Source organism: Lactuca sativa, chromosome 5, assembly GCF_002870075.4.
Source record: "Lactuca sativa cultivar Salinas chromosome 5, Lsat_Salinas_v11, whole genome shotgun sequence".
Taxonomy (NCBI): domain Eukaryota; kingdom Viridiplantae; phylum Streptophyta; class Magnoliopsida; order Asterales; family Asteraceae; genus Lactuca; species Lactuca sativa.
The window spans coordinates 48,962,882-48,986,417 of NC_056627.2; the positions used below are offsets into that span (position 1 = coordinate 48,962,882).

Sequence of the window (23,536 nt, forward strand, 5' to 3'; positions counted from 1 at the left end):
CAATCATCATTATATGGGATTGAGTGTTCTTTTTGGGAAATTGTGAGGATAATTTGTTGCTCACCAAAGTAGTTAGTTGACCAATTTGGACTTCGAGATTATGGATTGATGCTTGATGATTTCTTAATGAAGCTTGTTGGTCAATCATCATTGTTTGCTATTCTTTCATCATTTTCATGTGTTCCTTTAGCACTGCATCGGTATCATCATGTCTTCTCTTGGTTGCTTCCATAAATCGGGTCAACATGTTTTCCAAGTCTACTTTCTTCTCGACTAGTGGTTGCTCTTTTTGGTAGAATCTCGATTTGTCTACTTAAATTTTTCTTCTTTTTGCCTCTTGTACTCATCATATTGCAGCCACTCTTTCTTTGGTTTCCTCCAGTCTTCATCATACTTGTCCCCACTTGAGTAGCAAACTTAAGCCTTCTTGTTCCCATATTCATCCAAGTTGCAATCTTAGTCAAGTGTGGACCACTGCATCTTTCACAACCAACTCTAATAGCATGAATTGATTGTTCCATATGGGTCAACCTTCGGTCCATATTATTTAGCATTTCCATCATAGCAGCCATCTCTTTAGAATGTGCACTCCCAACTCCCTTTACTCCTTCATTCCATGGATTGTGGTATTCACGAGAATGCTTTGCAAATTCTTCAACTAATTCCTTGACTTCACCTGGATTTTTCTTTGTAACTGGTCCTTGAGAATCAAGGAGTTGTTGTGTCATTACATTAACCCCATCATAGAATATAGATACTTCTTTTTGAATGTTAAGGTCATGTTGAGGACAATTCCTTAACAACCCCTTGTAGCGCTCCCATGCCTCGTAAAGTGACTCCCCCGGGTTTTGCTCAAAATTGGCTATTGCCTTCTTGAGTTTAGCTATCTTGGATGGTGGACAGAATTGGTCTAAAAATTGTTCTCACATTTGAGCCCAAGTAGTGATTGTACCTGGTGGTAGTGCTTTTAACCAGTCCTTAGCAACTCCCTTAAAAGTAATGGGAAGCATCCTTAACAAGACAATATCTTTATTCACATTCGGGACATTAAAATAATCCGCAATGTCATTGACCTCATCTAGATGCTTAAAAGCATCCTCATGATCTTTTACATAAAATGGAATATCCTTAAGTGCAGTGAGGATATGTCCTTTCATCTCGAATGTGGAAGTGGCAGGAATAACAGGTTGTACTAAACCCGGACCAACATTGTCTCTAATTCTCTTTCTGTAAGCTCCGATGGACATTTCTTGAATATTCGCCATCTCGTTTCTTGGCTCGTTCTCGGGTTCACTTGTATAAAGTTGAAACTCGGCTTCGGATTCGTATTCAGATTCGTTTGGGATAGGTATTTGATCTAAGTCTTCAACCTTGTTCTTATCCTTTGAAGATGAACTCGATTCTTCCGTTTTCTTTCCTAACTTCTTTGAGAACACTGACTTGAGTTCTTGTAAGGGTGTCTTCTATGGTGTTTGATCTTCTTTCACGTTCTTATCTTTCTTTTTGTGAAGGACGGACTCTGGATCTTCAAGTGGTGGCACCAAAGGTGTGTTGGAACCTCTGGTCATGAACTCCTGCAAAATAAAAAAATAAAAGTGTAACACTGAACTAAAATAGAAAGACAACCTAAAAACAAAGAAAAATAGGAATCACAGGATTCACGTCGTGAACCTGTAAAGCTCACGTCGTGAGTTTTGTAATGCAGAAAAAAATAAAACTGAAAAAAATAACTCTTTGCAGGTTTTACCAAAGGATTGATTAATTTAAAGCAAATAAATCAGTAATTAACTAAGCCGTTCCCCGGCAATGGCACCAAAAACTTGATGTGCACAAAAGTACCCACTATTTTATAATTTATAACCTAACTAACTTAACTAACTAAAATGTACCTAGGCAGTGTACCTAGTCGAATTATAGAATAGTTGGGTAAGTCGGGTGTCGATCACGAGGAACGGTGTTAACTAATTAATTTATCTACTACTAAATTAACCTAATTACTAACAAAGGAAGGGTTTTATCTAATTTTGCAAGTTTATATGAACTTATTTCTTTAACACAAATTCAGTCAATAAACAAACCTTCTGTTAGTTCGAATCCGCTTTCACTCAATGGATTATAAATTAGCTATGACAATTACTGTTGGTTACCAATTAAGTCATTACTAGAAATTTAGTTCTAAATCTACTAACATTAATCAATTCATGTAAATCTATGTATGGTCACACAATAGTTAACACAGAATCAATTATTAGATGAATTTGGAGCTATGTAAGATTGATTTGATAAAACATAATTACAGTCATAATTTGAGTTCTATAGCACAGCCTAATTTAATAATTAATTGCTTAACTAAGATTGGATTAATCCTAGCTCCAATAATTTAATATTCACTAAATTACCAGGTATTCTAATTCATGCAATTTGATGGTCATCAACTACACAGAATAAGATATCAAAGCAATCAACTACTAAAACAAACAAGCTAGGTAAAATCAATCCAACAAAAGTCTTAACCAACTAGCACATCAAAGCTAAAGTAATTACTCCATGAGTTCTAGCTTCATCTAACTAACAAAAGCAGCTGAATTTAGCTGGACATTCTAGCATCTAAGCAAATAACATCCATGATCAAGAACATAATAAAAGTGTACCCAAACTATGAATCAAAACTATCAACTTCTTCTCCTAGGTGTTGAAACCGACTTCCAGGCCTTCTTTCCTTCTGGTTTTTCGACTTCTGGTACCTCTCTAATCCAGCAAAAACTTCCAAAGTTGTAGGGATCAAGGATATATATAGTTTTGAATTTTTCTCGATTCACCTCGTGAATACGTAAATATCCGTATACAACACGGATTCCTGATCCACGATGTTTATCTTCTAGAAGGCCATACTCACCTCGTGAATTTCTAACTTTCACCTCGTGAGTTCGCATTTTTCTGATTTTCTTGTCTTTCAAGCCTTCAACCTCCAAAGTTCCATTCTTTAACGCTTTTAGCCCCTTTTCTTCAAAAAGTCTTCTTTTTAGCTGCAAAATATATTTTAACCTTATAAGTACCATTATTCTATTCAAATAACCAAAATATATGTAAAATGTACTTAAATATTGCCTAAAACACGTATAAATATGGAAGTATCACTGGTCTTGGAGAAATTTGTTCTAATTTGCTGCTTAAAACCCCTAGGTGTAGCCAAGATCGTCATCTTAATGCTCACCCAGTTGTGCTTTTCTCATTAGTGGAAGGTTATGACCCTTCTACAATTATATCACATGTTCTTTTGTATGTTTGTTATTTGCTATAATTTAATTGATGAACATGTTTTTGGAGAAAGGTTATGAGCCTTTTTTATACAAACCCCCTGGCTACCTCCTTGTAACAATTTCACTCGTGTGACATTGAATGATCAGTCCTTGTTGTCACACGATAAATGTACATAGCCTCTTTGTTTTACTTTTCAAGCTTGAAAATAAGAAGCATCTGAATTGCTTTCTCTCTTTTTTCTATTTTAAATGTTGGAGCGTTATAAGACTGAAGATGGTAAAGTAATTTTTGTTGGTTACATTTACATGTCAAAACTAATACAAAATGCCTTTTCTAGCATTGAATCTATCTTTAACACTCGTTTTAAAAATAAAAATGATGCAGGCTTTGCGCATTCCAAGTTCTTGGAATGGCACATCCGTACCGAGCTTCTAGGACATAAGCACCATTCTTATGGGCTTCCAAGATTTTGTACGGTCCTTCCCAAGTGAAATTGAGTTTCCCTAGTGGTTCAGCATGACTGGACTCACTCTTTCTTAGAACCCATTCTCCAACCTTGAAGTTCTTGACCCGAACTTGACGGTTGTAATAGTTCTCAGTTCGTGATTTGTATAGTGCTTGGCACATCTGTGTCGCCTCACGTTTTTCATCGAGCATGTCCAGTTCCTGGCGTCGCCCTTCTTCGTTGGCTGCTTCCTCGAAACTCTCTGTTCGCAGGGATCTGGCCACTATTTCCAATGGGAGGACTGCTTTCGTCCCATAGGTTATACTAAATGGCGTTTCTCCCGTGCTTGACCTTGCTGTGGTACGATATGACCACAGTACTGTCAGGAGCTCATCCACCCATGTGGACATTGATCTGAGTAACCTTTTCTTCCAACCATTGACTATGGTTTTGTTTAATATCTCAATTTGTCCGTTGGTCGAAGGGTGCACCACTGACGTGAATCGGCGGTGGATTCTCTTATTTTCGCACCACTCTTTGAAGGGACTTCCTTCAAATTGCGTGCCGTTATCACTTATGAGGATTCTAGGGGTGCCAAAACAGGCCAAGATATTCTTGGTCATGAACTTTATTATTTTCGTGTCAGTGATGGTGGCCAGCGGTTTTGCTTGTATCTATTTAGTGAAATAATCCACGGCTACTAACAAAAATTTTACACCCCCTGGCGCTGGTGGGAAAGGTCCCACTATGTCGATTCCTCATTGATGGAAAGTCCAGGGGTTGGTAATGTCAATCAATGGCATGGACGGTTGATTTTGGAAAGGAGTGAATGCTTGGCATTCTTTGCATTTCTTGGTTAGGGTTATGGCGCCGTGGTATACGTTCTGCCAATATACTCCTAGGCGGAGTATTTTACCTGTGAGCGCTCGAGCACGTTCACGTGTCGCCGCGTCTCCGGATTGACTTTCTTCCAGGAACTTATGCCCCTCTATTTTAGAGATGCATTTTAGCCATGGGCTTAAATACCCTCTTTAGTACAGTTGGTTGTCGTTGATTCCAAAATGCGACGCCCTGATCTTGACTTTTCTCGCCTCATCTGAGTCATCCGGGAGCATGCCATGGCGTAAGTAATCGACATAGGGTTTGGTCCGTTCTAGAGTCGTCGATATTGTATTAACCTGTTGGTTATCAATACTTCTCTCCGGAGTACTTCAATTAGCACTTTCTTTGTTACGTGATCACAAGAAGTAGAGACTAGCTTGCTGAGAGCATCCGCCCTTGCGTTCTTTCCCCGGGAGATTTGTTTTATTAAAAAACTTTTGAATGTGCTAGTTAAGCTACGGACTCCATCTGGGTATTTCTGCATCCTTGGTTCTTTAGCCTCGTGTGTTCCATTTATCTGATTTGTGATAAGTAATGAATCACTGAGAGCTACTAGTTGCTTTGCACCAACCTCTTTGGCTAGCCTCAGACTCGCCAGGAGTACCCCGTACTCCGCCTCGTTGTTAGATACTTGGAATTCGAATCGCATCACGTAATTGATCTCTTCGCCGTTAGGGATTTGGAGGATTAGGCCTGCGACTGAGCCTTCCTTACTTGTTGCGCCATTAGTGTATATCTTCCAGAGTTCTTTGTTGGCTTCAGGCACTAGTGGATCGACAGAGATTATCATCGGCACTCCCTTAATGGTATCTGGGATTTCAACCAGGAAGTCTGCAAGGGCCTGGGCCTTGATGCTAGTCCGAGGGTGGTAATGGATATCATGTTCGCCTAATTCTATGGCCCACATATCCAGGCACCCAGACTTTTCTGGCCTTAGTAGCACTTGCTTTATTGGGTAACTAGTCAGAACATCCACCTTCTGGGCTTGAAAATACCTCCTTAGCCGTCTAACATCGTATTCCAGGGCAAGGACCAGCTTCTCTAAGGTCGGGTAATTGACCTCTGGTCCTTGTAGGGCCCTACTAACAACATAGATGGGGACCTGCTTGTCTTCCCTCTCCACCGCTAACACAGAGGATATAGCTTCTTTGGAAGTTGCTAAATACACATGTAGTATCTCCCCTGGTAACGGGCAGGCGAGAGCCGGTAGTTGGTGTAAGGCATCTTTCAATTGTTGCAATGCCGCATTTGTTTTTCTGCCCATTCGAACTGCTTTTTGTCTAGGCACCCTTTGAGTGTTTGGTACAGAGGAAGCACCTTTTCTGCAGATTTGGCAATGAATCTTCCCAATGTCGTCAACCTACCATTGATCTACGGTACACCCTTGAGGTTGTGGGGAGTTTTCGACTCGAGGAACTTTTGGATTTTGGTGGGATTGGGAAGAATCCCTTCCTTGGATATCTGATAACCAAGGAATTGCCCTTCCTTTACCTCCGAAAGTACAGTTAGTTGGGTTTAACTTCAATTGCGCTTTAGCTAGCATTTGGAAAGTTTCTTCCACATCGTGGAGCAATGTTTCTTCATTGCGGCTCTTAACTACTATGTCATCGATATAGACTTCGATATTCCTACCAATTTGATCGGTAAATACTTTGTCCATGAGCCTTTGATATGTAGCACCCACATTTTTTAGCCTAAACGGCATTTTCTGGTAGCAAAAAGTGCTATTCTTAGTGTGGAAGGCAGTTTTCGCCTGGTCCTCTTGTTTCATCTGTACCTGATGGTAGCCCTTGTACGCATCAAAGAAACATTTGAGCTGAAAACTTTCGAGTGACTGGACTTTCAAATCAATCTCCAGGATAGGATAACAATCCTTTAGACAGGCGTTGTTTAGGTCTGAGTAATCAATGCACATTTGCCATGACCCATTGGCTTTCTTTACCATGACAGGATTTTCTATCCATGTTGGGAACATTACTTCCTTGAGTATTCCAGCATTCACCAGATCGGCCACTTTTGCATTTATAGCCATGTTCCATTATGCTTCCTGGCCCTTCTTCTTTTGTTTAACAGGATTGCTTCTAGACGTGATATTAAGGATGTGTTCTATAATCTGTCGATCAACATCTGCCGGATCTGTTGGTTTCCAGGCAAAAATAGTGGAATATTTCTTCATGGGTGCTAACAGTCGTGCCCTGGTCTTGTCTGATAAGTGAGTGTTGATTCGCACAAGTTTTTCTGGATATTGCATGTTTATTTGGTGTTGCTCGGTGGAACATCCCTCCTTCGACTTCTTTGGTGATCACACAAGCTCAGGAGCGGCTATGATCTGGTGGCAATGTTGTGCCTTGGTGTTTGTGGCGAGGATAGTCGCTAATCCATGGCGTGTGCTAAATTTAACTATGTCATGGATCATCAATTGTACGAGGTGTAGTAAGGAGATTGTCGACCGTCCGAGCAGAATATTATGTTCTGATGGATACCGGGTCATAGAGAATTTGATTGTTCGTGTGATTCGGTCCCTCTCGTTTTGACTGGACAACGTTAAGGGCAGTCGAATAGTGCCCAATGGCCACAAACTATGTCCGGTGAATCCTACCAATGGCCCACCGATTGGGGGTCGTAGCCCCTCCTTCCACATATCTGGTAGTTTCCTGAAACATTGCTCATAGAGTATATCGGAGCAACTACCATTGTCAATGTATATCTAATGGATTTTCATGTTATGAATGAATCCATATATGAGGTGTGCGTCTCGCGGATCCCAGTTTCATGGTCTGGGATCACTGCTCGAGAAACTAATATTTAGTATGTTTCTCGAGAGTACCTCCATCTCGTTCTCCGCTTGGTGAGGTGTGTTCCTCTTACGAGAGTTAGAGATAGTGAGTACCTCTGTGCCATCATACAGAGGCTCCTGCAACAGATCGGGATGTGATATCACCGTCTGAGGCAGTGAACCATCCAACGACAGTTGCCAGAAACTACTCTGGAGTATTGACTCCATAATCGGTGGGATCTATGACATTAGCACCTGGGTTGGGGCTGTGTTCTATACTCGCAGTGATGGTTGTTGGTTACCGTCACCATTGTTTGAAATAAGTCGTCTACTGCAGTCGTAGATGTTGTTGGGTTTAGATCGCTCGTTTGTAAAGAGCCAGCATCGTTTATCGGTTGTATCACTCTGAGGATACGTCCGGATGGCGCCAAATGTTGTGACATGATCTTCAGGGGATGGGATGTTGGTTGATGGATCGAACCTCGAAGTTTTCCTGAGAACACAACACATAAGAATCATTAAAGGATGACCGGTGTTCTCCTGGGACGTCACTCCGACGATCAAGTTAGTTTTTTGAGAGAGAGAATTTAGGGTAAATTCAGTGAAGGAGAATATGGATCCCTTCCTTGATACGGAAGAGATTCTTTTATACCTGTTACTAACGGATTGTAGGGACCTTGCCCAATGAGTGTGAGACGTGGCCTCCTCTAACTTGGAGAATTATGCCCACGTTAACTAACTGCCTGGTGACGTTAGTTTTGGGCGTCACCTAAGCTTTTTTTTTTCACATCCTAATTGGTCGTGATTGAATGAGAAGATCACGGGGAATATTCTTTCCTCATGAAGGGAAACGAATTGTCACCCTGATGTCGAATTACTTAGGCCAAGACCGGGCATTGGCCAAGGTTCTGGTGAGATAACGTCTTGTTTATACTTTCTGTTACATTTAACATGGTCGTTCATGGTAACGTTAACATCGGCATACACAGTTCATTAGATCCATGAACATCGTGGACACATTAGTAAATCCGAAGGGCATCACAACGAACTCGTAATGGCCATAACGACTCCTAAACGTCGTCTTAGGAATATCTTCCTCCTGGATTCTGAGTTGATGGTATCCTAACCTTAGATCGATTTTTGAAAAGTAGCTCGATCCCTAGAGTTGGTCGAACAAATCGTCAATTTGGAGTAGGGGATATCGGTTCTTGATGGTGAGTTTGTTTAACTCACGATAGTCGATGCACATACGGAATGATTCATTTTTCTTCTTTACGAACAAGACTAGTGTTCCCATGGTGAGAAGCTTGGTCTATTGAAACCTTTACTCAGTAGTTCGTTCAGCTGACTGGACAATTCCTGCATTTCTGCCAGGGCTAATCGATATGGTGATTTGGCTATGGGGGTGGCTCCAGAAATCAAGTCGATTCTAAACTTGACTTGTCATGCAGGTGGTACTCTCAAAAGGTCCTCTGGGAATACGTCGGGAAAGTTGCAAACTTCTGGAATATCCTTGATGTCCTTCACTTCGCTCTTCTCATCAACAACATGGGCTAGGAATGCATGCTACTTCTTGTGTAGTTACTTTTGAGCATTGATGCAGGAGAGGATTTGGACATTTGTGTTGGGTTTGTCACCATAGATGACAAGGGTTTTGTTATTTGGTAAGTTAAGTCAGACGGCCCTTTTGTAACACATGATATCGGCATGGAGAGGGCTTAACCAATCCATGCCAACTAACACATCAAATCTTTCTATTGTAACAGGCATTAGGTCGATTTGGAAGGAGTGATTGTTTAGGGTTAGGGTGCATCCTATGTATATGTCTTTGGTGCTTTCAGTTTTTCCATTTGCCATTTCTACTATGAATATTTCATTGTGTGATTGAGGTTTTTGTTTAAGTATGTGTTTAAACCTGTGGCTCACGAAACGCCTCTCCGCACCGCTATCGAAAAGTATGCATGCATATAAGTTATTGATGAGAAATGTACTGGTAACCACAGTGGGGTCCTTCATCGTTTCCTCATGCCCCATTGTCAAGATCCTTCCCACGCCTCCGACATTCTTGTTCTTCGCCTTTAGGCACTCCCTTTTGAAATGCTCTGTCTCCAAACATCTGTAACACGCCTGACTCACCCCAGCATTGGTGGCTTGTGTGGTCTGTTGAGCTGACGCCTTACAAAAACGAGCGGTATGCCCCTTCCTGTTACATTTGTTGCAGTGCATCTCCTGGAAAGCTCCATTGTGATGGAATTTGCACTTGTTACATTTAGCTAGATTCCCAGCATATTGTTTACTCGGTGTTGGGGTAGTAGGGATAGTGGCGACATGGACTGCCACAGTTTGTTGTCTTTTGACAGGCTCTTGAGCGGGTTGTCCCTTCTTCTTCTTCCATAAATTTTGCTTGTTATCTCCACTTTTTGGGTTATCAGGTGTGGGCACCATAATGCCCTGGCGGACTCTGTGGTCGACAAGACTTTGTGCCAAATGTTTGGCATTGTCGTAGGTGGTTGGGTTAGTAGATATAACCATTCCTTGAATCTGGGGGGATAGTCCCCAGATGTAGCGTTCCACCTTCTTGGCTTCCGGGGTGACCATCCCAAGGCACAAAACTGCCAAGTTGTTAAACCTGGTAGTATAGGTGGTCACATCCGATCCCATCATGGTATGGTTCCAAAGCTCTTGCTCTAATTTCTGGATTTCTCTTCTTAGGCAATACTCCTCCAACATCATGACCTTCAAATATTCCCAAATCATAGAGTTTTCCATAGCGAGAGTCGGGGTTTTAACATGTCCATTCCACCAGGATAAGGCTGAGTCGGCAAAAGTACAAGGTGTGTACTTGACTTTACATTCATCTGGGCATGAACAGACTTCAAACACAAATTCGGTTTTCTCAAACCATCTCGTTAAGATGATGACACCGTCGTCGCCATGGAAAGTCATGGGCTTGTCATTCATAAAATCCTTGTAGGAGCATACTCGTTGGTGTCCTTGGCTTTCGCCCTGATTGGAACTGTTAGCACCGTTCCCATTTTCGTTCTCGTTCTCATTTCTGTTTGTGCCATTAGCACTAATTTGTGCCATGGCGGTTGCAATCGTGGTTGCCACAGCGGATTGAAACATAGCGGGATCCACCTGTGGAATTGGTCTTGGTGGAACTAGTGGTGTTCCGCCAGCACGTCGGTTACTTCTGCGTGGTGGCATTCTTCTGCAACAGGGATGAGAGATGGAATGATGGTAAGTCCTCGATAATAGTTATAAATCAGGTATTCATTGAAATAGAACGTCTCAGCTATATGTTTGTTATTACTTGCCTTTATTGCAACTTGTAAACATTTCAATAAAATAAAGAAATATATATAATTACCATAAGAAGTGAAAAATTGCATAACAATTTATGAACTTAACAGTAATACCCAATGAAATAAAATGCAACCATTTCATTGATAATGTTTCATAATAGTACATAGTTTTTTGGAAAATTGACCTTTATGGAGGTCTGTAATACATTTGAACCCAAAAAAAATCGGCAACATAACGACCCTTAGAATAGTGTAATCACTTATTCGCAGCGTCGGACCTACATACATGAGGGAGTATCACCAACTCTTACTCACCAAACCTAGCCTACAACAAAAGTTGAGTAGCATGAACACAACTCATTGCGAGTGACATCCTACAGCCCTCGAAGTGTGGCTATGAATGATTACATCTCCCTTGCTTCCTCTCTGGCCTCCCCGGCTCGACGCTCTGTCTCAATCACCCTCTACTCCATGACGGCATGACTTTCCATTAGCTCTCTAACCTCGGTTCGGGTAGTTGTGACATCCTCCTAAAGACAATCGATGATCCTGTGTGTCTGATCATGATCTTCATCTTGACGACGAAACCAGGTGGCGGTGACCTCAGCAGTGGCACCGACATCTAGGATCTGGTTGGTGGACGCCCTAGCATGCTTATCAAGGTGCGAGATGCGGTGAATCATGACAGGGAGATCACTTTCGGCTGAACCACCGTTGCGGAGGTCGTAGAGCTCTCAGCTCATACCATATGGAGAATGTTGACCATGCTCGTAGCTCCATCTGTGTAGGTCCTCTGCCTAGCGGGGTGTCGATCCCTGGAGTGGTACACCTGTGAGAAAAATATCAGGCCTACGAAAGGGAGGTATCCTCTTACGAGGAGTGCACATCCATATGGACCACATGGATGGCAGTATACCTGAAAGCTCAGTCTGGGCATAGGATCATGCAGGTTGTGGATGGTAAAGTGTGGGTTTCTGACATCATAGTCAACATCAGAGTCCTCCTCTATCTGGTCCTCGTCATTGTCCTTATCATCCTCTTGACCTTCCTCCAAGTCCTCCTGAGCGGTCGGTACATCAACCTCGGCCTGATCCTCGGGCTCCTCCTCAATCCATCCACCATTTCCATTGTTGGGAAAGTAAGGGTCTCCCGGTAGGTGAAATCCAGTCATGTCGAATGTGCAAGAATAGAGGTATAAGAGGCATGTAAGGAGTCTAGGTGTATGGTTCTATAGTATCATAAAACACTCCTATAGTATTATAAACTTTATGTTTGGTTCTAGAGTTTCTTTGTATGGGGTGTTGGTAATTTGTAGACTTGTTGTTCACCACGACTATTCCCAAGCACATGTTAGTCACATCTTGGACGAATATAGTTGATCAGGGTATATCCATCCTAGATCTGATTACATACTACCTAGGCCTACTTGTAGTGTTCAACTTATCTTATCACTTTTGTATTGTTTTTGTTATGACACCGTTCTAGTATGTAGGTATGTACTTATACTTTATTGAAAATATCATTGTATTTTAAAAGTAAACTTATATGAAATGTTTTAGTCAGAGAGTTTTTGCCCCATTGTATTTATAGTTGTATATCTTACATGGTTTGATATACTTAGTTCACTATAAACAATGTTCTGATATCAATCTGTCACACCGCCAAACCAGGATGGCGGAAACATCTGGGGGTGGATGATTTTCATGAACAGTATCACAACATAATGTATAATAGTGATCAAAGCAAACACAACCATCATAAATATAATTGAGAATGTTACATTGTTAACATGTATTGTATGTTTCAAAACCAATTACATTATGATGACAAAATAATAAATGGTACGACGCCGTAATGTCCCATCTTCAAAAGCTTTGTGGTTACCTGTTTAACGATTCCCTGAGAATACAAGTAGTTTTGAAAAGTGTCAACAATTAAGTTGGTGAGTTCATACCCTTCATTTTCGTTTTTATCCAAGTTTTAGGGGGGGGGGGGGGGGGGGGGGGGAGGGGGGGGAATACAAGTAAACTTGTATAATAACACAAGTTGTTATACATGCTTAGTCTTCAAGTTGTGTAAAAGTATTATTTACAAGGAATAATGTTATTAACTAGCATTATGAACATTTTATGTGTGGTATGTTGTTTAAAATGCAAATCTATGAAAAATGAGTATAAACATGCTTTATGTTCTTAAGAAAAGTCATAAAAACAAAACTACAAAAAAAAAAAAAAAAAAAAAAAAAAAAAAAAAAAAAAACTAGGGTTTTTATAAACATATGAATTTTCTAGCAAAATTGGTTTTAACCAAGTTATTACATCATTTTTGTGGGATACAAATCAAAATATGTTATTTTGGACATGTGTTATGAAACTAGTTAAAAATACCAAGGATTTGGTTTTACAAAAAGAAAACCTAAAAACCCACCATTTTTATGTAAAAGTTGGGTTCTCTAGCAAAAATGGTCATGACTAGGTTATGGTACCATTTTTGTGAGATTTGACCTAAAATGTGTTGTTTTAAACATGTAAGATTAGTTTGACTTAATCTCCAAGAAAAAAAAAATTACCAAGTTTTTAACTCAATTTTTACCATTTGGTTACGTAAAAATGGTCAAAACTAGCAAATTGGCTTCACCATACTAAATGTTCATATACTTGTGTTAGATATAAATTATATGTTATTTAGGGACATCTAAACATGTTAAAGTATATGTATATATGTGAGTATATATGGGCACAACAAAACATTTATAACAAACTATAATAGGTATAGTTTATGGGTCATTGATACTAATTTACCGTTTTGATACAATATGAATAATTATATAAAATTATAATTATTTTTACACTATGAAAATACTATGGAAAGGTGATATTCACACTTACAAAGGTTTTCATTACACTATACGTAATCTTGTTGAAACAATTATGTGAGACACAGTCTTCACCGTACCTACCAAATTACACACTAAAGTCCTGAATTATAACCAGAATCTCGGTAAGAGAAAGCGTGGCACTTGTGTATAGATCTATACGGGACTGACAATCACTCACCTAAGCTACTAGCTACAGCTAGACCGGCAGGTCTAGGGTGACAAATGTCTAACATTCCGACGCTTGAAGAACGTCGTAGCAGGCCAACTTCGGTTTTAACATGGTTGTAATAACTCACATGGGGAATCAACAATACATTTGGATTACGGAGTAACATGCGTTCAAATGGTTTTATATAAGAATAAAACTACATAATACTATTTTAAGTATAGAAATACTTATACATTTTTGGTCTTAGGGCTTTTAAGACAACAACTCATTTTTAAGAAAATATTGGATTTTCTGGGAATTTACACTATAATTTTACAAGGAAAAAGTTATAGATTTTTCACATACAAAACTCTTAAGAACTCACCAACTTAATTGTTGACACTTTTCAAAACTACTTGTATTCTCAGGGAATCGTTAAACAAGTAACCACAAAGCTTTTGAGGATGGGACGTTACGGCGTCGTACCATTTATTTTTTTGTCATCATAATGTAATTGGTTTTGAAACATATAATACATGGTAACAATGTATCATTCTCAATTATATTTATGATGGTTGTGTTTGTTTTGATCACTATTGTACATTATGTTGTGATACTGTTCATGAAAGTCATCCACCCCCAGACGTTTCCGCCATCCTAGTTTGGGGGTGTGACAACCCTCTCCCGAAACTTGGCGGAGATCTCCGCCACAGTCTCTGTAGTCTGGTGTAGATCCTGAAACTCTCTCACCAAACGTTGCGCCTCAATGGCTGGTGCAAACTCCTGATCCAACCTCCTCACAAACTTATCCCAAATCATCTCAGCCACACTCGCTGATCCCACCTCGCGGGTAACCTCCTCCCACCAGTCTCATGCCCGGTCCCTTAGCATACAAGATGTGAAACCCACCTTTTCCGTCTTGGGGAAAAAGCTCGTTCACCAGGCATTCTCCATGTCTGCCACCTAGCGTCGACTAGTAATGGGGTCCCTGATCCCAAAGAACTCAGACGCACCACACGCCTTGAACTCCCGAAACGAGGGAGCTTGGGCCCCAATCTGACCTGCAACAATCTCGGATCGAAAAGACCTGAGCCGCTCCTCCATGATCTTCATGATTACCCCCCCCCCCCCCAAACCCCCAGCATGACAAGTGTCTAGCCCTTATTCATTAGTGGGTTTTTTTTCCATCCGCTTAGTTTTCCGACCATAACTTTTTTTTCTTTGAAAAAAAATCTGAAAAAAACCAAAGTTCTTAAAATTTATTTCTCTACAAATGAGCACAATCATGAAAATTTGAAAAAAAAAATTTATTTTTTATATTTATAAAAAAACCCATAAAAAATTCTCCAAAAATTTATAAAACTTTAAGGAATACTTCTACTCACTATTCTAATGACTTTGTAAAAAGAATTTTTAAAAAATAAGGTGTTTTAGATACTAAACTTGATTTTAAAATGTTAAAAATATTTTAAAAAAAGTTGAACCTAATATGATCGAAATACAGAAGATTCAAAATATTTATGATTCAATATGTTTATAATCATTAACTTGTTATGATCTAAAACTATTTTGATTCAAATATTTAATGATTCTTAATTGTTATATTTTTTATGATACAAAATTAAATGATTCAAAAATTATAATGATCCAAATGTATATTGAACAAAAACTTTATTTAATTCAATAAATTATGATCCAAATTAATATGATTCAAAAATGTATGATGCATAATATTGTTATGATTCAAAATTTTATGATCCAAAAATAATATGATTCAAAAAAAGTAAGAATGGAAAACATTCTGATCCTTAATATATTTCTTATTTAAAATTTTATAATTATTATATTTAGTTTAAAAAATCAAAATAAATCAAAAAAATAAAAAATAAATCAAAAAATAAAAACAAAAACAAAAAGGGGTAATGACTTAAAAGGGTAATATATTTTTCGATTTGAACACATTTGGTCACTGAGTTTTTTTTTCATCCACATATACCCCTTCAACTTGTTAAACTGTACAAATTCAGTTTTTATAACCGGCTACTTCGGGTTAGCCGGTAAAAATGACTTAATCGGATAATATATTTCTCATTTTGTACACATTTAGTCTTTAATATTTTTGTACACATTTAGTCATTAATATTTTTTTGTAGTCATTTTTGTTTGTGTACTCATTCCGTACTTATAAATGATTTTCTTGTAGGTTTTTCTCACAATATCTTATGTAGGACAATCATAATGAGGTGTTTAGGGCTTTTGATGCTTATGTCCATCACGATTTCGACTAATGGGTTGCTTAGGTCATGTATTCTGAACGTCATAACTTCTTCATATGATCTCATATTTTAACGATCTTTATATCCATGCGTTCGTATTTTAGTCTATTACAACCTTCATTTTTGGATTACTCCAGGTAAAAGATAATATATTTTTACTTACGATCTATAAATCCATATTATTTTTTATATATGCTTGTATGGATGTTTTTTTATAAAATCGTAAGTAAAAATATATTGCATTTTAACGAGAGTAATATTAACGAAAGTTGTAGTAGACTCAAAAAACGAACACGTGGATATAAGGTAATGCCTGGCTCTGGTATGCATTTTAACTCTTAAATTGTTAAATTTTGTAGAGCAACTTGACGAGTTGGTAGCCCCAACTCGTCGTGTAGAAATGTTATGGACCGCCTGTTTTTAAGTGACCAACTCGACGTGTTTGGAGGCCTCAACTCGACGAGTTGTATGGAAGAAATGAAACCCTAATTTCAGGGTTTTGCACCCTATTAAATCAACTTTAGCCCCATAAGTTGGCCTCATTTCTAGCCTCTACTATCCTAAACCCTAATCTCGAAACCCTAATGTAACATCCCAAGACCAGGTATACCTTATAAACCCTTGTTCTTTTGGTAAATGTCAAGTTTGGCCCTTATGTGAGAAAAGGTGGTAAATAAGTACGTGGGGCGTACGCGTGTGTATGCTCAACGTACTCATGTGCGTGTTTTTGACGCGGACGCCACCTAGTATGCTGGGCGTACTAGGCCCAGAGTGAAAACCCTAATTTGGGGTGTGTCCCTATTTAAAGGACATGATGGCCTCATTTATGGCCACCATTCCCAGACATCAACCCTCTCAAACCCTAATTTCTCATCCCTTGAGCTTGTATGTCCATTTTTGAGCTATTAAGTGTTCTTGTGGTTCTTTGGAGTGAAGAAGGAGCTTTAAAGAGGAAGGAGTGGGAGTCCAAGCTTTGGATTTGAGCTTATCTGTGGGTGGAGCTTCAGTTAGAGGTATAAAGCTTAAAGCTTTCTCACCCTTTTGATCTGTGCATCATTTTAGTTCATTTTAGGGTTTTGGTCCCAAAGTTGGATGCTTTATGAGATATTAAGCTCCAGAGTTTATTATCATCTCCTTTAAGTGTTTTTAGTGGTGTAGAGTCAAAAAAAATCGAGACTTGGACGTTTAAACCAAACCATGCATGATATATGAGCAGTTTTTAGAATAGAGAGTGCGACTTTTGGTGTTTGTGACTTTATCAGCCATGCAAAGGCTTAAAGTCACGGACTTTATGGAGTATGAGCCTTTAGGGAATCCAGATCTGAGATTTGAGCTAAGGTCTTAACAGATTAAGACCAAATGAGTAGGAAGAGCAAAACCGGGACGTACGTTGAGCATAATCCCAATACGCACAACGTAGGGTCGAGACTCCCCGATGCATGCATGACGATGGAGTACGCCCAACATAGAGGGCAGTCGTTGACTTTTAGGGATTGGTCAATTTGTGAACTATTGAGGCCATGGAAGAGTAAAATGGTCTTTTATCCTTCTGTGAGTTTTTAGAATGGTTTAGTCTAGCTTCTTTGAGAGTTGTTATTAATTAGAGATAATTATCATATGTGTTTGGCGGAGGCTAGACCGGTGATTTGAGTTCGAGGTTATCCGATTTCTTACGAGGTGAGTCTTCTCACTATACTTACCTTAAGTGGTAATTTTGTGTGGATGGAGGGTCTTGTGTGCTTATATTGAGTATTTTTGTATCCTGCATTATGGTCTTTGTGATTTATACCGAGTATTATTCTGAGCTTGCTGAGTTAGGACCACAGGGTCCACTTGAGTTGTGGGACCAGAGGGTTCCACTGAGACACATTGGTCGGAGGGTCTTATTGAGCATAGCCATGAGAGGCTAATGTGATGTTTGTGGTATTTTGGGGAACTCACTAAGCTTCGTGCTTACCGTGTTATGTGTTATGTGTTTCAGGTACTTCTCATGATCATGGGAAGGCACCGGCTTGATTGTACACACACGAGTTGGAGATATGTTTTTCGAGGATCCTGGATTTTGTTTTAAACAATTAATGAACATTTTCTTTTCAATAACTTGATATTGGGTATTTTTATGGTTGTGATAATGAGATTATGTGAATTTTTAAATGAAAATTTTGTTTGGAAATTTACGGTGTTACATGTTGGTATCAGTGCCTTGGTTTGAGGGATTTGGATATACCTTCAGGTGTGTTTGGACACAAACTGAGGATTTGAGAAAAAAAATCAAAAGAAATGATTTTTCTAAAACGAGTTGGAGCAATGTTTATAATCAGCGAGAGCCCAAACGGTGATTTCCCAAAATAACCTTACTTATTTGAGTTATGAGATATGTATGAAATGTTAGGGTTGCATGCTATAGGATAGGCTAGGTATTTCATATTTAGGGTTAGAGTTGCCTGATTTGTGATGCCTTAGCCTAGGAATTTCTGCTATCTGTTGTTGCCTTGAGTATGTGTTGAGTAGGAGTATCTAGCAGGATCACTTAAAAAGAGTTCTGAGTCAAGGGTTCATCTAGGAGAGATATCTAAATAAGTATATAAGGAGTCTACGGAGAGAGTAACCTAATATACGTGAGAGATGGAGTACTTGTGAATTGGAATCCTAGGGAGGAGGACTTAGGTGACTACAGGATGGTGTGGAAGGTAGTATCGGGCCCGTACTACTAAAAGCACCGGATTTGTATGCAACCCAAGTAAGAATCCTTAGGTTGCTAAGGAGCATGTAGGGGCAGGAATCGAGTGTGAGTATGATCGAGCGATTCTCTAATGATTTTTGTGTTGTGTTTCAGAGACATCATGGTGGGTACGCGCCACAACCCTGAGGGCAGTGGGACTAGTGACGAGGAGATCCGCAAGATCATCCATGAGGAGGTGGCCGCAGCTAATTGAGAGGCGATACCAAAGATGTTTGGGTCTATTAAGACCATCCTGATCAAGACTTTTGATGAGTGGTATGCCGATGTTACTAAGGTTGTTGATGCTACAGCCACCGCAGTTGTCGCCGCTGCCAGGCCACAGGGAGGTGACTCATTGTTGTTTCGGGAGTTCAGCAACACGAAGCCACCAGAGTTTGATGGGACACAGGATCCGGTTGCTTCTATTACATGGATCACTGATATTGAGGGATGCTTTTACACGTGCTCATTCCTAGAGCATTTGAGGGTTCGGTTCGTGCTGAACCAGCTTCGCTTGGGAGCGAAGGATTGGTGGAAGTTTGTGACAGCCAATTTTACCCCTGCAGAGCATACTGCAGTGACATGGGAGATTTTTACGTTGTTGTTCCGAGATGAGTATGTTCCCCCAATAGAGAGAGAATAGTTAGCCCATGAGTTTCTGTCTCTCAAGTAGAAGACAGAGTCAGTGACACAAATTACGAGGATATTTCACAAGAGGGCGTTGTTCTGCCCTGAGCACGTTTCTATTGAGCAAGCACGCATGAGCCGATATTTGAGCATTCTAAGGAAGGATATTCGAGAGTTCATGGCGAAATCGTCTTATCGAACATTTACCGAGATTCAGGCAAATGCTCGGAGGAGGGAGATTGAGCTGGAGACTCAGGCCAGGGAGGAGGCGGAGTCTCAGAGGAGAGATTGGAGACCGGCACTATCGCAACCGGCAGCAAAGTTGGCTAAGCCCGCTAATTCGAGATCAGGAGGCTAGAAGGGCCGTTGTTATGGCAAGTGCGGCAAGAGTCGTGAGGGATATTTCCGGGAGGAGATTTGCTACAAATGTGGCAAAGAGGGGCCCATAGCGAAGGATTGCCCCAAGGGGTTTGCAGTTCGCTTTCACTGCAACCTGACCGTCCATCGGAAGGCCGAGCCCTCAGCTTGTTCAGGGATCACCCCAAGGTTCAACTCCTGCTGCTTTGCATGCTATAGATAGTGTTGGGTTTTGCGCATTCTAACACTCCTATGGTGTACATGCAACCCTATAAACCTTGGATCTATGTTTTCTCTATTATACATGCAAATAAGAACTTTCCAAGGCTTTAATCCTAACTAGCATATTATGAAGCTCTTATTCTACAAAGTACTAGTTAGATGACATACCTTTTGATGTAGCTTGATGTCTTCAATCTTTAAGAGCTTAGACCCAATAGTGTGGAAGCCTCGAGTGGAATCACAAATCACCAAAACACCTTGGAAGACTTTAGAGAACATGGATACTTGGTTCTCTCTAGTGAAATTGGCTAGCCCTTCTTAGTGTACCCACACTAGTGCCAATTTCACCAACCAATGACATCTTTATATAGTATAGAGACTAGGGATAAACCCATGACCATTCATTTCATATGATCCATGGGTTAAACACTCCATGGACTATCCATGAAAGCTTAGCCCATCCTAAATGAACTTGGCCTGTTCCATATATATAAGAGTCCATATTTAATTAGTTCATTTTAATCACTTAATTAATTCTAAATTAATTATTGATCAATACTAATTAAATAATATGATTCCATATTAATATATTAGAACTTATAATATATTAATATTAATCATAAATATACTATTCTCAAAAGATTATCCATATAAATTGTGTCGGTGAAGTGCAACCCAAATGGACCATTCCGGGTCGGGTCAAGTACATACCAAATATAGTTATGGACTTAGACATTAATCCAACAGTCTCCCACTTGGATAAGTCTAAAACTATTATTGAGTATGACTTCAAAACCTAACTAGCAATCGTAGCTCTTATAGCCGTTGTCGAACTCTGATCTTGTCAATGAACTTGTCCATTAGATAAGGGATCATATATTCCTCCATTCTAGATATCATATGGACTGAGACATGGATTATAATCATTCTCTCTGTCCATTTGTTGTTTCCCGATTTCCGATTCATGACGACTGACTGATTGAACAAATCAAAATAGTCCTGGCTTGGCCAAGCACTCACATGTGTCATCATTAAATCATCGAGGGGCCCACAGATATCGCTTTTATCCCGAAGGTAAAAGGAATGGATAAACTTCGACTCATATGGCTTGTTCTGCTACTTGTTGAATCATACACAAAGGCACGTTTTATAACACCGAGTTACCGAATGCGTTTTCGTGCAATCAATGTACAACCAACTCATAGTAACAACTCATATCTCTAGGTTTGAAGAATATAAGATATTATCGTCTCATGATCACTCGTGATAAAATCTATGAAGTCATTCCAATGAGCGCGGGTTGAATCCAATACTCAGAACTTATGAACACTCATAAGTGTTGTAGCACAACTTTGTCCACCAACTTGGACCTCTACAAGCCAACCCATGACAGTCTTGATTCATATCTACTTCCAACATATAACCGACTGTGGATGGTTTGAATAACTTATTCGTTCCGGAAGAATAACCTAGCATATTCTGGAAGTCAAAACATGCAAAGTGAAACACAAGAATAAATGAATCAAATATGGTATCAAACCCTATGAATATAAATAAACACTTTTATTTATCACCATACTGATTACTCATTATTCATTGTTTCGGTTTTATCAACTTTATACTTGAATTTAAAAACAATAGTTGTCCCATGCTCCAAGCATGTACACTATGTTTTCTAAACACTAGTCATGCCATACACAAAGTATGCATACTATGTTTGTCTATGATCTTTACTTTGTGAAATAGATCAATTGAGCATAACTCCAATGATCATCTTTTCACCGTCCCAAACCCTTACTGCAAATGCAAGAATTCCAAATTCATGCCATTTACTGAAATCTGTTAGATTCTAAACTTATATGCATTGATCCTCTTGTAATAATTATGCACAAATTCACAAAGACTTGGCAACAATCATTACAGAGTATTCCAAAGGAGATCAACTCCTTGGAAACATCCTTCTTGCATTAAGTTTCCTAGTCATACAGATTGAATACTTTCTAACTTTGAAACATTTCCATATTCCATTTTGACTATCACTTCTGAACAGGAGTTGCCTCCTTACAAATTATGTCAATATGGTCCTTCCAGAATTAATACTATGCTTCTAACTGTCCTTGAGCAACCAATCTTTGGTAAACCTTAGATTGTCCTCAACAATTGCTTTATGATTTTAGTCATATCCAATTCTAGACCTTTTCCCTTCTTAATGCCCCAGGCATTTGGAAAATTTTAGAAAGGATGAATATAGCACATGTAATCGATCTTATATCCGAAGCATATAGGACACGATCCATGATGTCTCACATGAAGACTAAACCAGTCTTTTGCTATAATATTTTCATTTCTATTTGCCAAGTTCTCATAATTCAGATTATGAAAAGGGATGCTGTAATCATAATCGAATTTTAGAACGCAAATAATGAACCCATATATAGAATTTCCTTCTGTTGAGCCATTCCAACATGAAATTCATATATATTCTTGACTAAATATGATTAAGACCTCAATCTAAGCTTATAGATTTGAGATGAAGTATAATTTCCTATCCCTTAATTATAGCAAAACAACTATTTCCCAATTTAAACTTTTTTTGTTTTCTATAATTAACATTGCTAACTTGCAATATTTATCATAATTATCATGCTCCCACTAACATGATGATTATTAGCATAACACTTATGCTCCCACTAGCTTTGACATGTACTCAGAAATCAGCTGACTTTCTTACCAAAGTTCAGATTTCTGATACTAGATTGTTTTGATAAAACTTTATCAAAATCATACACCTCATCTTAGATAGCTCACAAGTGTGTCTAAATAATTTTAAGAACTATGAAAAGGGATGCCGTAATCATAGTCTCAATTGTTTAGACCTTTGCCACTTCTCACAAGTCCATGTTAGTGTGCCGGTAAACCACACACGCTCCACTAACGACTTTGAGAATGCAAATATCACAATTGCTATCTAGCTAAAATTTACTTAGTGAAAGTGTTTCCTCACCATGATTTTCATGAATCGGAGAGAAACCTTATGACACTTAGATTTTTATGGTGTATGATTTCCTACCCATATGAATTTGTCAAAACCAAAATCACAAGACAAGGATAATGACAAATCCAAACTCATATGGATTGAACTCAATCTTAATTTCTTTCCACCTGGCATCTCAAGGGCCTGCCATTGCTTCCAAGTTGTTGTTCAACCAATTGAGAACTCTAAGAACTCATATGCAAAGTCAACTTTAACTGGAATGGGCACAGAATATGTCAACATGATAGGTTATGAACCTCAAGTCGTGTGCTAGTGAAGAGCTTCAGGTTTTATTCTTGATTAGTTCTTGAGGCTTTCAAGACCTTTAAGACTCCCACTGTCCTCATCTCGGAACATGGCAGTGAACCTCTCCCAAGTCACTGCCGCAAGCTCAGCAGGCGTAAAATGCGCCGTCACAAACTTCCACCAGTCCTTCACTCCCAAGCGAAGCTGGTTTAGCGCGAACCGAACCTTCAAATGCTCAGGAGATGAGCAAGTGAAGAAACACCCCTCTATATCAGAAATCCGCCTCATAGCTGCCACCGGGTCCTGGGTCCCATCAAACTATGGTGGTTTTGTGTTGCTGAACTCCCAGAACAGCAA

At 39.3% G+C, this 23,536-nt stretch overlaps 1 non-coding gene across 1 annotated transcript; it reads left to right on the forward strand.

The window, feature by feature from the left end:
- The first annotated feature begins 774 nt into the window (after positions 1-774).
- Positions 775-881, forward strand: LOC111912185 (small nucleolar RNA R71). Its single transcript, XR_002857108.1, has one exon. It is a non-coding gene; the product is annotated as a small nucleolar RNA R71 (small nucleolar RNA).
- Positions 882-23,536: the final 22,655 nt, after the last annotated feature.